Raw genomic sequence first — 17387 nt, forward strand, 5'->3', positions numbered from 1 at the left:
TATAAAGATTTAATTTTAATCTATTGTAGTTATGCATTTTCAACTTGTGTTTTGGTATTAGTTTCTAAAAAGGTTGTGAAGTATCATGTTTCATTCTTTCTTCACAGCTTTATTTTTTTATACTGTGTTTTGTGTGTGTAAGTTAATTTAGTTGCTTGTGAAAATATTCTCAAGTGATCAGTTAATTTTAATTGGGATGCAGCAGGTGTACTGAGTATAGAAGATAGGGGATTTGAACACATTTAACACTTGAGCTAACGTAGCTGAGGTTTGTGTTTGTTCTCTGTGTAATGCAATAGTGTAGTAATGCATGTGGCCTACAGTAAACCATTTGCGTGTTGTCCAAAACGTTGTGAGAAGAGAAATTGTTAAAATAAAATGCTTGAAATTTATTATTTTTTTATTTTTAAAACAGGATTTTTCTTGAAATATCCTATTTAACTAGTCAATAGAAAATATAAATACATATCCCTTAAAGTGTCATGAAAGTCAAAATAAAAGTTTCATGGTTCAGATAGAGTATGCAGTTTTAATAGACTTTTCAGTTTACTTCTGTAATCAAATTTTTCTTTGTTCTGTTAGTATCCTTTGTTGAAAAACACACACCTAGGTATGCTTAGGAACTGCAATAACTACTGGGAGTTAGCTGGTGATTTGTAGCTGCACATATATGCCTCTTGTCATTGGCTCATCACAAGTGTTCAGCTGCTTCACAGTTGTGCATTGCTGCTCTGGAGCCACTTTAACTTTGCATATAGCACAGATTAAATCATAGTTGTATGCAAGCAATAGTCTGGTAAAATGATCTCACATATTAGATCTTTTTTTTGGTTTTTACATGTCCCTTTTAAAATATGCATACTTGCAAGACATTTTTATACCACTATTTAGAGGAGAAATTACCCCCTTTACTCTCTGGCTAAGTGTGTCTTTCTTTCAAACAGCGTGTTAATCTGAAGTCAAAATCAACAGTGCACATCTCCTAATGTACCTGATGATAGTGGTACAAAAGCGGTAAGAGGCAATTTAAACATTAAATACTTTTTATAAGGACTATAAAGTAGTTATTCCTGCCTCCCTCTAGTTATGGGTGCCTCCATGTTGAAATCTAGCTTTTACTGCATTCCAATGCAGGTGTGTTTGCACATCTGTAGCAACTCTTCTTTAGATACTTGCAGTAATAAGTTTCAAAATTATGGGACACATATGGGAAGTGCATGAAGTGTTTAGTGTCTCTTTAAGAAGTGTGGCTCTTTCAAGAGGAGCCAGAGCCTAAACCTTTAACCCCTTTTGTCAAAAAGAAGTATATATACATCATGTGGTATACTGTCCATCATACCGCATAATGTGTGTGTATATATACATTGCAGCTTCAGGAAGCTTCAGCAGTCTCGGTTTTAAAGTAACAGCAGAGAGCTGTTCCTGGGCTGCAGGCACCTGTCTTCATATGGTAACAGAGCATGATTGGTGCTCCGTTGCAATCTGGCATCTGACTTCAAATAGTAATAAACAGTGACACTGTGTGTGTCACCTTGTAAGGGTACTTACCTGGGAAGTCCCACTACCCGACCGGTCCTCCAACCTAGGTGAATGCCGAGATTGTCAGCTTCAATCTCTGCGTCCCATGTGGAGGGGCGCCGAGACTCTAACGTTCCAGCTTCTCTTTTCAGCTGTGGCTGCAGCTCTCTGTGCGCCCGCCCTAGATTTAAAGGGGCCATGTCCTAATTATAGGAATTCCCACCTGCTCACCCAGCCCAACACTCTGGGATGCCTGTGTAGGTTCACCTTGCTCCCGAGACCAAAGCATACTTACCTTGTACCTGCGTATGCTCACCTTGCTCTAGACACCACACATACTTGCCTGATACCTGTGTATGCTCACCTTGCTCCAGAGACCAAGCATACTTACCTTACACATACGTATGCCCACCTGGTTCCTGAAAGCTAAGGAGAATAACCTGATACCTGGTGTATGCTCACCTTGTTCCTGAAGCTGTACCTATCTTGTATCCCGTGACAGTCTAATCAACAGTAGCCGCTGGGTATCCTGTGCCTGCTGAGAAACCTGTGTCTACCATACCAATGACAGCCTTCTTCAAACCAGCTGCACCTATCAGGTATTCTGTGGCATCCTCCCCCTTTACTGTTCAATTCAAGCATCTGTGTCTATTGAATTTAGTTACTGCAATCTATTTAAAGTTTTCTGAACCTTGAATTTTTTTTTTTATATAAGGCCTATGTTCAAACTTGCTGTTTCTGTGATCTCCAAGCTGAACTACCAACTGTTCTTTTGCTTATCATCAATCAGTAAAGCTTTAAAAAAGACTTTCATTGCTCTGTGTATCTGTTGGGGATAGGCGAATGTTTCTAAAAATTCAAAATTTAAAACAAATTTTGATACATTCGTTCGTTCGAATCAAATATCGAATGTTTATATAACATTCTAACATTCTATTTTCGTTTTCGAATTTTTCAATAAAATTCGAAAATATTCATTTGAATAATAGAATGTTTAGCTATGTATTCATTCAATTTCAAAATGTAATACTGTATTCAAAATAGTATTTCTAGTCTACAATTGTGTTTAATAAATGTAATATTCGAATGCTAAATTCGAATGTCGCATTCGAATTCGAAATAGTATTTCTAGTCTAACACTGTGTCTTTTAAATGTAATATTTAAATTTGAATATGACATTTGAATTCGAAATAGTATTTGTAGTCTACAACTGTGTTTTATAAATGTAATATTCGAATTTGAATGTGACATTCGAATTCGAAAAAGTATTTCTAGTCTACAACTGTGTTTTATAAATGTAATATTCAAATTTGAATGTCACAGTCGAATTCGAAAGTTACATTTGAAAACTAAATAACATTCAATAATAGAATTTTTAAGAATATTCGTTCTTATCAACATTCAATTATGTAAATTGAATTTCTACAATAACATTTGTTCTAACATTCGAATTTGAATATAAACACATTTGCCCATCCCTAGTATCTGTTCCTGCATTCTGAGTTTCACACACACTAACCCCCTCACGCACTGTCTGTAACAATCATGGTGCCGGCAGGAGGAGGTATGGGAGAAATTAACAGGGCCCTGCATTGTAGAAAATAAAGTTTGGGAGGGATGTGATGCTGCATTACAGAAAGGGTGAATTGGGAAAGGGGTCATCCTACCAAACGGTAGGGGGCACCACTGCATTACAGAAAAAAAAAAAATAGAAAATGCATATAAACTAGGAGGGTCGCCACTAGTGGGAGGGTGAGGGTTGAAGAGCTGTTTGTGGGTCAAGGAGGTGGGAGGTTTGAAGAGGGTTCCCTACACTGCAGAAATAAATAATAATAATAGTAAACATAATAAAAAATCCCTAAACTACACACTGGCAGACTGCCAGTACCTAAGATGGTGGGGAGGAGTGTGGGTGGGGGCTGATTGGTCATGGAGTTGTCAGGTGGAAGGGTAATCGCTGCGTTACAATGCTATTATTCTTAACTGCTAAAAGATTAACCCCTCCACTGCAGATAATTTCAGAACTGTGGTGTGCAGCTGCAATTAACGGCCTTCTAATTAAATAAAGCAATGGCAAAGCCATGCGTGTCTGCTGTTTCCCAGAGAAGCTTTTATATCCATCTGTGTTATGACTGCACAAGCGGTATGTAAATAGTTATAATTAAATAATCGTGAGAAACCCAATTTTTTTTTAAAAAGTTGTTTTTTTATATGGTTGCATTTGGTGTCAAAATGGTGGCATAAAATATACAGAAATGGGCCTAGATCAATACCAAAGGGTTGTGCTCTTAAAATAAATATATAGTTTTAGTATGTGAATACATTAAAAAATAAAAACAATGAATAATGTACAATTCTTGCAGTTGAAAAATAAATGCCCATATAAATTACAATCCCTTCAGATTAAATATCTTGGTATAGCATTGACACCCTTAACGACCCAATTATACCAACAAAATTATGTACCCCTGTTGAATAGGCTGAAAGCAGAACTGAGAATATGGCGGGACAAACCTATGTCATGGTGGGGTAGGATACAGGCCGTTAAAATGACCACATTTCCACAGATACTATACACTTTGCAGACAATTCCCATACATCTTCCCAAGTCTTTTCTATCTAACATTCAATTAGAAATTAACCTATTTATATGGGGGAAAATTAAGCCCCGAATAAATAAAACAACTATGTACATACCTTTGGGATGTGGAGGCATTGGGGTTCCTAATATAGAGAGGTACTATAACGCGGTGACTCTCCAACGTGTCTTGGATTAGCATGGTAAAATAGAAAATAAGGCATGGACAACCATAGATTCTCATCTTTTGAGATCTCCGTCCCTGGGTGCATTGTGTTGGATTTCTCCAGGCATTAGACCACCCTTGATTGGGGTTTCAGAGCTGTACACTCATATTTTTGAAAAATTTGACTCATTGAGGGATTCCAAGATGGGTATCTCCTCCAGAGTTTCTCCCTTATCGCCAATCTCGAATAATGCAGAATTCATGGGGGGCCTAGAATTTCACAACAACACTCGCGGCGAATTGGGATATACCATACCATTTATAAAATTGACTGTCAATGGTGCATTAAAGCAAAGGCAAGACTGGGAAGAGGTAGCCGGGGGTAGTTATTCATCTTGGCTGAAATATGCTCAATTAAAACACTTGATTCACAACTCCAAATATAAAGCGGATCTCTTGAGACCCACTACGAGGTTTGAGAGGTTATGTCTATTAGAAGATTCCCTACGGGAACTCTATCTATTGCTAGACGATTATTGGAGGAAACATTAGTTAACACTCTCCCCTTATATACTACACGTTGGCAAGCAGAATTAGGGACCCCCCTTACAAGTCAAGACTGGGAAAATATATTTTTCAATACTCGTAAGTCCTCGGCAGCACCAAAAACTCTAGAACTTAACCATAAGATTCTGACCCGTTGGTACTTGACTCCAGAACGTTTGAGATATATATACCCCAATGCTGATGATAGGTGCCTAGTGGATGTGGGAAGAAAGGCACTATGTCACACATATGGTGGCAATGTGAGAAGATACAGCCTTTTTGGTCACAAATTTTCAAACTATCATAGATACGTCCTTTGTATTGAACCCATTGACGGCATTATTAAATTACAGGCCAAAGGGAATGTGTAAAATAAGATGGAATCTCTTGCTAATAGGGCTAAATAGCGCTAGGAACCTGATAGCGAGGAGGTGGAAATCTACTGCACCTCCCTCCAGAACAGAGTGGATTCAGAGTACTACAATACTCATATCCCAAGAGGAGTATGTGCACTTTCGAAAGAAGACCCTTACTAGCTTCCATGATATTAAGTTTTACTGGGAATCTTTTACAGGGGCTCAGGGTACTATGTAACATGCCAGTTGTCTGGAACCTATGCCTTTTCTTATGACTTATCATATTGACACACACTTCATGGGGATTGTATTTCCCCTCTCCCTACTCTTAACTCTTTTCTTTCTTACCTCCACATCTCTTTATCTCCTCTTGCTTTGCTTCTTCTTTCTCTTTTCTCTCCCTTATCTAAGTTTTTTATTAAGGCGGTATACAAAAAGTAAGATTGTCACTGTGATTACACCTGTAGGATCGTGGTTGTATTTATGTTATTATTAGGATGAGTAGACTTGCAGTAAATGTTGTGTCTTTTTACATGTGAACAGAGGAGTCATATGGACTAATTCTTGGACGGTTTTATTTCTCTCCTTTTTCTTTTTAATTTTGTTTTTTCTGTACGCAAGTCTACGTAAGCAAACAAACTAAAACTGTACGGAAATTGATTACTAGGTATATTTTATCACATCTATATATGTATGCTGTACTTGAAAATTTTTTTTTTATTTAAAAGGTTTTTATTGAGACAATCAAATAGGAATACAGCAAAACAAAAAAAAACAAGGACAGGTATAACTCGTTAGAGCAGAGCAATTATACAACGTTCTGGATACATAATGGTAATTGGGGCAAACATTGCTTGGAATTGGATGAACTACTGTAGAACATTCTACATGTATTTGGAGTTGCTTTGGTAGATCCAGCCGCTGTAATAAGGAAGGGTAACCTGGCTATAGGTATTTTGTCTACTTTTTATAGTTTGAGGAAGTAACAATGGGGTAAAGTTATTAAACCATGTGGAATAACAAATAAAATAATACATAAAATGAAGCATACAATGATATATACAACTCAGGTTAAATTAGATAAGGTTTGTCTGGTGTCTTAGGAGGAATAGGGTCACCAAAAAAACAAAAAACTGTATAATAAAATTAGTAAGAGAATGAACATCTAAGAGACACAATGAGATTCCTCATCTAAAGAAGTTAGGAGCAGACTCAACTCAGTGTAGGGGTGTGTATGTATGTTTATGTTTACCTCAGTGGTAAAGTATACTGTTAGGAATATAGTAGAGACAGGGAGGGAGAGGATTGATTTGAGTGGGTGGGAAGAGGGGGGAGGTGGGCTGGCTTGAGAAGGAATCCCACAACCGACTAGGTTAGTCTGGGAAGAGGGTAAGCCATTGGTGCCAAATTTTAGTGTGTAAGTCTGCCTTGTCTAGAATTCGAAAGGAGTATTGTTCCATCAGTCTGATAAGTCTGACAGTAGAGAGTATCTGTGGGAGAGGTGGTGGGCTCTTGCTCCTCCATGACCTGGCTATGTTCAGTTTAGTGGCCATGAAGAGGTATATCATGAGGGCCTCGGTGGGGCTGTCTGTGGTGGGGACTGGCATGTGTAGAAGGGCAACTTCCGGTAGGTAGGGAGGATAAATAGCAAGGCAATTGAGCGTATTTCCAGCCGCTGTAATAAGGAAGGGTAACCTGGCTATAGGTATTTTGTCTACTTTTTATAGTTTGAGGAAGTAACAATGGGGTAAAGTTATTAAACCTTGTGGAATAACAAATAAAATAATACATAAAATTAAGCATACAATGATATATACAACTCAGGTTAAATTAGATAAGGTTTGTCTGGTGTCTTAGGAGGAATAGGGTCACCAAAAAAACAAAAAACTGTATAATAAAATTAGTAAGAGAATGAACATCTAAGAGACACAATGAGATTCCTCATCTAAAGAAGTTAGGAGCAGACTCAACTCAGTGTGGGGGTGTGTATGTATGTTTATGTTTACCTCAGTGGTAAAGTATACTGTTAGGAATATAGTAGAGACAGGGAGGGAGAGGATTGATTTGAGTGGGTGGGAAGAGGGGGGAGGTGGGCTGGCTTGAGAAGGAATCCCACAACCGACTAGGTTAGTCTGGGAAGAGGGTAAGCCATTGGTGCCAAATTTTAGTGTGTAAGTCTGCCTTGTCTAGAATTCGAAAGGAGTATTGTTCCATCAGTCTGATAAGTCTGACAGTAGAGAGTATCTGTGGGAGAGGTGGTGGGCTCTTGCTCCTCCATGACCTGGCTATGTTCAGTTTAGTGGCCATGAAGAGGTATATCATGAGGGCCTCGGTGGGGCTGTCTGTGGTGGGGACTGGCATGTGTAGAAGGGCAACTTTCGGTAGGTAGGGAGGATAAATAGCAAGGCAATTGAGCGTATTTCCAGCCGCTGTAATAAGGAAGGGTAACCTTACTTGTGGGATATTCTCTTCCCCAACAGGAAATGGCAAAGAGCCCAGCAAAGCTGGTCACATGATCCCTCCTAGGCTCCGCCTTCCCCAGTCATTCTCTTTGCCGTTGTACAGGCAACATCTCCACGGAGATGGCTTAGAGTTTTTTAGTGTTTAACTGTAGTTTTTATTATTCAATCAAGAGTTTGTTATTTTAAAATAGTGCTGGTATGTACTATTTACTCTGAAACAGAAAAGAGATGAAGATTTCTGTTTGTAAGAGGAAAATGATTTTAGCAACAGTTACTAAAATCGATGGCTGTTCCACACAGGACTGTTGAGAGGAATTAACTTCAGTTGGGGGAACAGTGAGCAGACTTTTGCTGCTTGAGGTATGACACATTCTAACAAGACGATGTAATGCTGGAAGCTGTCATTTTCCCTATGGGATCCGGTAAGCCATTTTATTACAGACAGTAAATAAGGGCTTCACAAGGGCTTTTTAAGACTGTAGACATTTTCTGGGCTAAATCGATTTATATATAAACATATTTTATACTCCATAGCCTTGAGGAATTATTTTAATCTTGGGAATTTTGTAAAATAACCGGCAGGCACTGTATTGGACACCTTATTCTCTAGGGGCTTTCCCTAATCATAGGCAGAGTCTCATTTTCGCGCCTGTATTGCGCACTTGTTTTTGAGAAGCATGACATGCAGATGCATGTGTGAGGAGCTCTGATACATAGAAAAGACTTTCTGAAGGCGTCATTTGGTATCGTATTCCCCTTTGGGCTTGGTTGGGTCTCAGCAAAGCAGATACCAGGGACTGTAAAGGGGTTAAATATAAAAACGGCTCCGGTTCCGTTATTTTAAGGGTTAAAGCTTCCAAATTTGGTGTGCAATACTTTTAAGGCTTTAAGACACTGTGGTGAAATTTTGGTGAATTTTGAACAATTCCTTCATACTTTTTCGCAATTGCAGTAATAAAGTGTGTTCAGTTTAAAATTTAAAGTGACAGTAACGGTTTTATTTTAAAACGTTTTTTGTACTTTGTTATCAAGTTTATGCCTGTTTAACATGTCTGAACTGCCAGATAGACTGTGTTCTGAATGTGGGGAAGCCAAGGTCCCTTCTCATTTAAATAGATGTGATTTATGTGACACAAAATTTAGAGAAAATGATGCCTAAGATGATTCCTCAAGTGAGGGGAGTAAGCATGGTACTGCATCATCCCCTCCTTCGTCTACACCAGTCTTGCCCACACAAGAGGCCCCTAGTACATCTAGCGCGCCAATACTCCTTACTATGCAACAATTAACGGCTGTAATGGATAATTCTATCAAAAACATTTTAGCCAAAATGCCCACTTATCAGCGAAAGCGCGACTGCTCTGTTTTAGAAAATACTGAAGAGCATGAGGACGCTGATGATATTGTTTCTGAAGGGCCCCTACACCAGTCTGAGGGGGCCAGGGAGGTTTTGTCTGAGGGAGAAATTTCAGATTCAGGGAAAATTTCTCAACAAGCTGAACCTGATGTGATTACATTTAAATTTAAGTTGGAACATCTCCGCGCTCTGCTTAAGGAGGTGTTATCCACTCTGGATGATTGTGAGAATTTGGTCATCCCAGAGAAACTATGTAAAATGGACAAGTTCCTAGAGGTCCCGGGGCCCCCCGAAGCTTTTCCTATACCCAAGCGGGTGGCGGACATTGTAAATAAAGAATGGGAAAGGCCCGGTATACCTTTCGTCCCTCCCCCCATATTTAAAAAATTGTTTCCTATGGTCGACCCCAGAAAGGACTTATGGCAGACAGTTCCCAAGGTCGAGGGGGCGGTTTCTACTCTAAACAAACGCACCACTATACCCATAGAAGATAGTTGTGCTTTCAGAGATCCTATGGATAAAAAATTAGAAGGTTTGCTTAAAAAGATGTTTGTTCAGCAAGGTTACCTTCTACAACCAATTTCATGCATTGTCCCTGTCACTACAGCCGCGTGTTTCTGGTTCGATGAGCTAGAAAAGGCGATCACTAGTAATTCTCCTTCTTATGAGGAGATTATGGACAGAATCCGTGCTCTTAAATTGGCTAATTCTTTCACCCTAGACGCCACTTTGCAATTGGCTAGGTTAGCGGCGAAAAATTCTGGGTTTGCTATTGTGGCGCGCAGAGCGCTTTGGTTAAAATCTTGGTCAGCGGATGCGTCTTTCAAGAACAAATTGCTTAACATTCCTTTCAAGGGGAAAACGCTGTTTGGCCCTGACTTAAAAGAGATTATCTCTGATATCACTGGGGGCAAGGGCCACGCCCTTCCTCAGGATAGGTCTTTCAAGGCCAAAAATAAACCTAATTTTCGTCCCTTTCGCAGAAACGGACCAGCCCCAAGTGCTACGTCCTCTAAGCAAGAGGGTAATACTTCTCAAGCCAAGCCAGCCTGGAGACCAATGCAAGGCTGGAACAAAGGAAAGCAGGCCAAGAAACCTGCCACTGCTACCAAGACAGCATGAGATGTTGGCCCCCGATCCGGGACCGGATCCGGTGGGGGGCAGACTCTCTCTCTTCGCTCAGGCTTGGGCAAGAGATGTTCTGGATCCTTGGGCACTAGAAATAGTCTCCCAAGGTTATCTTCTGGAATTCAAGGGGCTTCCCCCAAGGGGGAGGTTCCACAGGTCTCAATTGTCTTCAGACCACATAAAAAAACAGGCATTCTTACATTGTGTAGAAGACCTGTTAAAAATGGGAGTGATTCATCCTGTTCCATTAGGAGAACAAGGGATGGGGTTCTACTCCAATCTGTTCGTAGTTCCCAAAAAAGAGGGAACATTCAGACCAATCTTAGATCTCAAGATCCTAAACAAGTTTCTCAAGGTTCCATCGTTCAAAATGGAAACCATTCGAACAATTCTTCCTTCCATCCAGGAAGGTCAATTCATGACCACGGTGGATTTAAAGGATGCGTATCTACATATTCCTATCCACAAGGAACATCATCGGTTCCTAAGGTTCGCATTCCTGGACAAGCATTACCAGTTTGTGGCACTTCCGTTCGGATTAGCCACTGCTCCAAGGATTTTCACAAAGGTACTAGGGTCCCTTCTAGCGGTGCTAAGACCAAGGGGCATTGCAGTAGTACCTTACTTGGACGACATTCTGATTCAAGCGTCGTCCCTTCCTCAAGCAAAGGCTCACACGGACATTGTCCTGGCCTTTCTCAGATCTCACGGGTGGAAAGTGAACGTAGAAAAAAGTTCTCTATCTCCGTCAACAAGGGTTTCCTTCTTGGGAACAATAATAGACTCCTTAGAAATGAGGATTTTTCTGACAGAGGCCAGAAAATCAAAACTTCTAAACTCTTGTCAAATACTTCATTCTGTTCCTCTTCCTTCCATAGCGCAGTGCATGGAAGTAATAGGTTTGATGGTAGCGGCAATGGACATAGTTCCTTTTGCGCGCATTCATCTAAGACCATTACAACTGTGCATGCTCAGTCAGTGGAATGGGGTTCTACCGATAAATATTCTGGAACTGAGAGCGATACTCAATGCTCTCAAGGCTTGGCCTCAGCTAGCAAAGGCCAAGTTCATACGGTTTCAATCAGACAACATGACGACTGTTGCGTACATCAACCATCAGGGGGGAACAAGGAGTTCCCTGGCGATGGAAGAAGTGACCAAAATCATTCAATGGGCGGAGACTCACTCCTGCCACTTGTCTGCAATCCACATCCCAGGAGTGGAAAATTGGGAAGCGGATTTTCTGAGTCGTCAGACATTTCATCCGGGGGAGTGGGAACTCCATCCGGAAATCTTTGCCCAAATTACTCAATTGTGGGGCATTCCAGACATGGATCTGATGGCCTCTCGTCAGAACTTCAAGGTTCCTTGCTACGGGTCCAGATCCAGGGATCCCAAGGCGACTCTAGTAGATGCACTAGTAGCACCTTGGACCTTCAAACTAACTTATGTTTTCCCGCCGTTTCCTCTCATCCCCAGGCTGGTAGCCAGGATCAATCAGGAGAGAGCATCGGTGATCTTGATAGCTCCTGCGTGGCCACGCAGGACTTGGTATGCAGACCTGGTGAATATGTCATCGGCTCCACCATGGAAGCTACCTTTGAGACGAGACCTTCTTGTTCAAGGTCCGTTCGAACATCCGAATCTGGTCTCACTCCAACTGACTGCTTGGAGATTGAACGCTTGATCTTATCAAAGCGAGGGTTCTCAGATTCTGTCATTGATACTCTTGTTCAGGCCAGAAAGCCTGTAACTAGAAAAATTTACCACAAAATATGGAAAAAATATATCTGTTGGTGTGAATCTAAAGGATTCCCTTGGGACAAGGTAAAAATTCCTAAGATTCTATCCTTTCTTCAACAAGGTTTGGAGAAAGGATTGTCTGCTAGTTCCTTGAAGGGACAGATTTCTGCCTTGTCTGTGTTACTTCACAAAAAGCTGGCAGCTGTGCCAGATGTTCAAGCCTTTGTTCAGGCTCTGGTTAGAATCAAGCCTGTTTACAAACCTTTGACTCCTCCTTGGAGTCTCAATTTAGTTCTTTCAGTTCTTCAGGGGGTTCCGTTTGAACCCTTACATTCCGTTGATATTAAGTTATTATCTTGGAAAGTTTTGTTTTTGGTTGCAATTTCTTCTGCTAGAAGAGTTTCAGAATTATCTGCTCTGCAGTGTTCTCCTCCTTATCTGGTGTTCCATGCAGATAAGGTGGTTTTACGTACTAAACCTGGTTTTCTTCCAAAGGTTGTTTCTAACAAAAACATTAACCAGGAGATAGTCGTGCCTTCTTTGTGTCCGAATCCAGTTTCAAAGAAGGAACGTTTGTTGCACAATTTGGATGTTGTTCGTGCTCTAAAATTCTATTTAGATGCTACAAAGGATTTTAGACAAACATCTTCCTTGTTTGATGTTTATTCTGGTAAAAGGAGAGGTCAAAAAGCAACTTCTACCTCTCTCTCTTTTTGGATTAAAAGCATCATCAGATTGGCTTATGAGACTGCCGGACGGCAGCCTCCTGAAAGAATCACAGCTCATTCCACTAGGGCTGTGGCTTCCACATGGGCCTTCAAGAACGAGGCTTCTGTTGATCAGATATGTAAGGCAGCGACTTGGTCTTCACTGCACACTTTTACTAAATTTTACAAGTTTGATACTTTTGCTTCTTCTGAGGCTATTTTTGGGAGAAAGGTTTTGCAAGCCGTGGTGCCTTCCATCTAGGTGACCTGATTTGCTCCCTCCCTTCATCCGTGTCCTAAAGCTTTGGTATTGGTTCCCACAAGTAAGGATGACGCCGTGGACCGGACACACCTATGTTGGAGAAAACAGAATTTATGTTTACCTGATAAATTACTTTCTCCAACGGTGTGTCCGGTCCACGGCCCGCCCTGGTTTTTTTAATCAGGTCTGATAATTTATTTTCTTTAACTACAGTCACCACGGTATCATATGGTTTCTCCTATGCAAATATTCCTCCTTTACGTCGGTCGAATGACTGGGGAAGGCGGAGCCTAGGAGGGATCATGTGACCAGCTTTGCTGGGCTCTTTGCCATTTCCTGTTGGGGAAGAGAATATCCCACAAGTAAGGATGACGCCGTGGACCGGACACACCGTTGGAGAAAGTAATTTATCAGGTAAACATAAATTCTGTTTTTATAGTTTGAGGAAGTAACAATGGGGTAAAGTTATTAAACCTTGTGGAATAACAAATAAAATAATACATAAAATGAAGCATACAATGATATATACAACTCAGGTTAAATTAGATAAGGTTTGTCTGGTGTCTTAGGAGGAATAGGGTCACCAAAAAAACAAAAAACTGTATAATAAAATTAGTAAGAGAATGAACATCTAAGAGACACAATGAGATTCCTCATCTAAAGAAGTTAGGAGCAGACTCAACTCAGTGTGGGGGTGTGTATGTATGTTTATGTTTACCTCAGTGGTAAAGTATACTGTTAGGAATATAGTAGAGACAGGGAGGGAGAGGATTGATTTGAGTGGGTGGGAAGAGGGGGGAGGTGGGCTGGCTTGAGAAGGAATCCCACAACCGACTAGGTTAGTCTGGGAAGAGGGTAAGCCATTGGTGCCAAATTTTAGTGTGTAAGTCTGCCTTGTCTAGAATTCGAAAGGAGTATTGTTCCATCAGTCTGATAAGTCTGACAGTAGAGAGTATCTGTGGGAGAGGTGGTGGGCTCTTGCTCCTCCATGACCTGGCTATGTTCAGTTTAGTGGCCATGAAGAGGTATATCATGAGGGCCTCGGTGGGGCTGTCTGTGGTGGGGACTGGCATGTGTAGAAGGGCAACTTCCGGTAGGTAGGGAGGATAAATAGCAAGGCAATTGAGCGTATTGTATATTTTTTTCCATAATGGCTGTATTTTTGGGCATGTCCACCAGATGTGCAAGTGAGTGCCTGGTTGTCCACATGATCGCCAGCACAAAGGAGATTGTGAGTTGTACGTTCTGTGCAAATGTACTGGTACCAGGTGCCATCTAACGGAGATTTTATAATATAACTCCCAAAGAGTAGAGCAGTAAAGTAACTTTCTGGTGATCTGTAACCTGTGCTGCCATACGTCAGTGTCTATTTGGAATCCTATTTCTTTCTCCCAGGCTGAGTGTTGCGGGATTTTAAGGGTGGGGTTGGTGTTTGCCAGGAGGATGTAGTGTAGAGACAGAGGGTGTTTTATGTTGTGTGCGTTAGTCCACATCTGTTCCCATTTAGTAGGTGGTCTAAGGGCTTTTACCGGGTATCCCCAGGAGCGGAGTAAGGAGCTAATTCGGTAAGCTTCGAACTGAAGTTTCTGGGGTATGTTAAATTTGACGCAGAGCTGTGGGTGAGAAAGCCAAGTTCCAGCGTCGTAAAAGTCAGTAACTGTTTTGATATGTAGGTCCCTCCATTTGTCTGGGTGTGTTTCTGGTAGTGTAGAAATTGCCGCCGACAAGGTGAGGGCTGGAGTGGGGTGGGGTGATATGTACTTGAAAATTTTAATGAAAATTATGTTTAAAAAAATAAAAACAACAAGGCTGTATTTCTTTTTAAATGGAGTGATAGTAAAAATGCTAGTTTTTATCTGAGATTCCTGGTAGCGAAGGGGTTAAGATGACTTGAGAATTAGAATTAAATGGCTGCAACATTAAGTTTATGAAATGTATTGTCAGGCTTATAGAAGAGAACTGTTAAAGGGACATTACACACTAAATACATTTTATAAGCATAGTTATTCCTCACCTCCATAAAGTCATGGGTGCAACCATGCTGAAATCTACATTCTAGTGCTGACCTGTTTGCACATGTGCATCAACTCTCCTTCTGATAGTTGCAGTGAAACCTATGGTGGATTACTTCCACCATACTTAAAGGGATATAACCCACATTTTTTCTTTCATGATTTAGATAGAACATAAAAAATTAACAACTTTCTAATTTACTTCTGTTATCACATTTTCTTAGTTTTCTTGTTAGCCTTTGTTGAAAAGCAGAAACGTAAGCTCAAGAGTGCACGTGTCTGCAGCAGTATATGGCAGCAGTTTTGCAACAATGTTATACAGTGAGGCCTCGGTTTACGAATTTAATTCGTTCTCCGGGTCGTTTCGTATTGCGAAAAATTCGTAAACCGAAACACGGTTTCCCATAGGAATGCATTGAAAATCAATTAATGCGTTCCGGAGGTCCGAAAAAATTCAAATAAAGTGTCCAAAAAATGCTCCAAAAGGCTCCAAAAGGCTTAACAACTTGCTGCAAATGGCTCCAATGTCTCCAAAAGGCTCCACAACTTGCTGCAAATGGCTCCAAAAGGCTTAACAACTTGCTGCAAATGACTCCAAAAGGCTCAACAACTTGCTGCAAAATGGCTCCAAAACCTCTCCAACACCTCCACACTGGTACCCAAACTTCATTAATTCAATCATACTTGAGTATGCAGGGGGCACAGGGGCCACTGGTTTCGTATTGCGAAAAATATTCGTAAACCGAGGGGGGCAAACCGGCATTTTGTTTCGTATTGCGAAAAAAATTTGTAAACCGAGTCAATTTTTCTTCAAATTTCGATTTCGTAAACCGAAATTTCGTATACCGAGTCGTGCGTAAACCGGGGCCTCACTGTATATTAGTAAAAACACTCAATGGCAGCACTATTTCCTGTCATGTAGTGCTTCAGGCTTGTGCACGCTACCTACTTAGGTTTCTCTTCAACAAAGAATAACATGAGAATGAAATAAATTTGATAATAGAAGTAAATTGGAAACTTTTTAAAAATTGTATTCTCCACCTGAATCATGAAAGAAAATATTTGGGTTTAATGTCCCTTTAAAGGGACATTCTGCCATCCAGCATCTATACATGTTGATAAGGTTTTCCTGATAAAATAATCCGATATATAATCATATTAATAACAGATGTTATTACAAGTGATGTATCAAGGAATGGCTCTTGATTTGCAAAACTTTGATAGTGTGCTAATAAAAATATACTAATTTATAAAAAAAAAAATCCTTTTTTTAGTGCAGTTCTTAATTGCTGATATATGAAAATAATATTCATTTGAAATGTTTATTTGAAATGTATTTTTAACCCCTTCAGTGCTGTGAATTTCAGAGGAAAACTTGCCGAAAGTACCAGAGAATTGTTAACATTTTTGCTATTACTGTTTAACCAGAAATACAGAGCAGTATTCTGAAGACTCTGCTAGCACAAATCTTTTGCGTTTTAAGAGTGCCAATTATTTTTTTGTGATGCAGTATATGATATTATGAAGATGGTCAAAAGCATATCTTTGGCAGTCCTTGCCAGGAGAGCCTTGTGGCTTAAGTCCTTGTCTGCTGATATGGTGTCTAAATCTAGATCATTGCCTCTTTCCTTTCAGGGGAAAAAAAAGTTATTTGGCTCTTATTTAGATTCTATTATATCTACTTTTACTGGAGGTAAAGGGACTTTTCTTCCTCAAGACATAACATCTAGAGGGAAATTCAAAGCTTCTAATCATTTCCGTTCCTTTCATCAGAATAAGGAACAAAAAGCTGACTCCTCTGGTTCAGTCTGTAGACCTAATGCTAACTGGAACAAGTAAAGCAGCGTAAGAACTCTATCCCTACTACCAAAATTGCATGAAGGGTCGGCCCCGATCCAGAAGTTCTGGTAGGGGGCATATTAAGCCTCTTTCAGGAGGCTTGGTTTTAGCCTGTTCCAGATCCCTGGGTTTGGAATATTTTTTCTCAGGGATATCGAATAGGTTTCAGAACAAGGCCTCCCAGAGGAAGGTTTTTTCTGTCCAATCTTCCAAGGAATCCTGTAAAAGCTCACGCTTTTCTTCAGTCTATCTCAGATCTGGAAGATATGGGAGGGATTGCTCCAGTTCCTTAGCAGGAACAGGTGATGGGATTTTATTCAAATCTCTTCATTGTTCCAAAGTAGGAAGGTACTTTCAGATCAGTTCTAGATCTAAAGGCTCTTAACAGGTTTGTAAGGATTCCATCTTTCAGAATGGAAACTATCCGTACTATTCTGCCTTTTGCTCAGCAAGATCAGTTTATGCCCACAATAGATTTAAAGGATGCTTTCCTCCATTTTCCTATTTACAGAGATCATTTCCAGTTTCTGAGGTTTGCCTCTGGCCAGGCATTTTCAGTTTGTTGCTATTCCTTTTGGTCCGTCTATAGCTCCAAGAATGTTCACAAAGTTTCTGGGTGCCCTTTTGTGTGTGATCAGGTCTCATGTATTGCAGTGTTTTCATACCTAAATAATGTAATGCTTGTGGGATATTCCACTATCAGACCGAACTC

The 17387-nt window shown here is 40.4% G+C and overlaps 1 protein-coding gene across 2 annotated transcripts in view; it reads left to right on the forward strand.

Moving 5' to 3' along the window:
• Nucleotides 1–17387, forward strand: part of LOC128645873 (A-kinase anchor protein 17B) — a 236323-nt gene that overhangs the window by 75897 nt on the left and 143039 nt on the right. Inside the window, exon 1 of one of the 2 annotated variants that reach the window (XM_053699178.1) lies at nucleotides 1875–2117. The exons of the other annotated variant lie outside the window; for it this stretch is intronic. The gene's annotated coding sequence lies outside the window, so the exon portion shown is untranslated. Of the gene's footprint in view, nucleotides 1–1874; nucleotides 2118–17387 lie in introns of those variants that run through there. 2 annotated transcript variants of the gene reach the window in all.

This window comes from Bombina bombina, chromosome 1 (genome assembly GCF_027579735.1).
Source record: "Bombina bombina isolate aBomBom1 chromosome 1, aBomBom1.pri, whole genome shotgun sequence".
Taxonomy (NCBI): Eukaryota; Metazoa; Chordata; class Amphibia; order Anura; family Bombinatoridae; genus Bombina; species Bombina bombina.